Here is a 1,851-nt window from a genome sequence, read left to right on the forward strand (position 1 = left end):
TGTTTGCCATCTCATAAGCCGGAATACCCTGAGTGAAACCACTCTAAGCTATGCCGCATGTACCCAAGTTTCTGCCAGAGTGGCCTCTCACTGTGTAGGTCCCGGGGCCCAGGTGTGCTCATGTGACCACCCATCAGGGGAGGCTGAGGTCCAGGTGAGAATCCTGTCTCCCCTCCTGCTGCCAGATGTGACCTGGGGTGGCACTGTCAGCACTCACCTGAGCCACGCACAGATGCCCTGCACAGTCTAGACTGTCCCAGCCCTCCCTGCTCCCACGGGAACCCCTAGCACATCTGTGTCTCACATTGACCACAGCACTGCAGCTTGTCAAGCAGTGGGCTTGGTTCCCCACTGAGCTCTCCATGTCCAAGGCTTGGTGCTGTGCACACTCTCATCACAGCCACTCACTTCCTGCGTGCCCCATCTCCATTTCTGACTACAGATGTGGTCCATGTGGAGCTACCTCCCCGGGGTGTCTTCAGTACAGAGACTTACCCTCATCCCCGACTCATGGTCACTACCAACCCCACAGTGTCACTTCTCACCGATGTCCTGGCTCCTGCACTGAATGCCGGGGCAATTCCGTTGGGATCTACCCTCCCATGTCAACCCTCTCTCACAGTCATGCCATCCCCACTGACACAGCCTGAAGCCCTGGGTGTCCTCCTTGCCTCCTCCTTCTCATTCCCTTGATGCCGTCCAGAGGAAGTGCTGTGTATCCATCTGCAGAAGGATCCAGAATCTCTTTCTCTCCCACTCTGCCCATGCCCACACCCACACAGTGACTGGTATCCCTGCCTGGACACTGCAGGAGCCCCGAGGGCTTTTTCTCCAGCCTCACAGTCTCTCAGCCACATCCTCACGCAGCAGCCAGGGTGGTCCCTGGATAGGAGAAGGTGCACACATGTCCGTCCTCTGCTCAGAGCTGTCCCGTGGCTCCCACCTCACTCAGAGTCAGGGCTGAGCCTTCCAAGTGTGTTTTCTCCTGCTGGATGGTGGTGCTCTGATCCAGCATTCCTGATGGCTCCCTGCTCTGTGTGCAGACTAGTTCTTGCCAAGGGCATTTGCACTGGCCATCCCCTGCCTGCGCAGTACCTGCCTACATACTTTTGCTGGTAAGCTATTGTGTCCTTCCAACCTTCCTCAGGACAGTGCACACTGATCATGGTGGTGAGACAGCCACTGCCCCAGCCCTCACACTCACTCTGGACCAACTTGCCCTGCACTGGGTCTGGCTCACAGTAGGGTGATCTTAGTACTGAGTGTGTTGTACCTGCCCTTCCAGACCCCGTGGTTCATTAGTGGAGTTTGAGACAGAGGCCGCCTGTGGCTGCTGCAGAGCGGCATCCTGTCTTGCTGATGTCCATGCAGCCTGTGCTTTCTCACAAGTGTCCTCTGCCCTCCTGCCTCCCTCCCTCTCTGACTCCTACACACACAGGCCTGAAGGCCACCAGAGCTCACACACAGGAAGAGCAGGTGCAATCAACTAACAACACTAAGGAACAAAATGGACAGGAGAAGACGGGAGCCCAGGGCTGACCCCAAGCCTTAGCTTTGACTGTCCTGGCCTCATGCAGCCACCACTGTTTGGGTCCATGAGATAGGACAGGCTGGCCACAGCTGAGTCGTGTGATGGCAGGCATTGGTGGGCACTTCTTATTAGAGAGATCAGGACACTGGGGCAGCTGAGCCGGGTCTGCAGTGACAATGGCAAAGCCTGATGGGCTGAGCACAGCCTGGGGACAGCCCCGTCCTCATGCAGGCCTCCCAGCTTCTCCTATCCCCTCCTTTAACAGACTGAACACAGCAAACGCATGCCTTCTGGAAGGTTTATGGTGCTTCTGTTTATTT

The 1,851-nt window shown here is 56.7% G+C and overlaps 2 pseudogenes; both read right to left on the reverse strand.

The window, feature by feature from the left end:
• LOC121167200 overlaps positions 1-1,851 on the reverse strand; it is a 188,090-nt pseudogene that overhangs the window by 61,433 nt on the left and 124,806 nt on the right.
• Positions 1-1,851, reverse strand: part of LOC121167178 — a 193,429-nt pseudogene that overhangs the window by 39,963 nt on the left and 151,615 nt on the right.

This window comes from Ochotona curzoniae, unplaced genomic scaffold (assembly GCF_017591425.1).
Source record: "Ochotona curzoniae isolate NIBS_2020 unplaced genomic scaffold, NIBS_Ocur_1.0 patch345, whole genome shotgun sequence".
Classification (NCBI taxonomy): Eukaryota; Metazoa; Chordata; class Mammalia; order Lagomorpha; family Ochotonidae; genus Ochotona; species Ochotona curzoniae.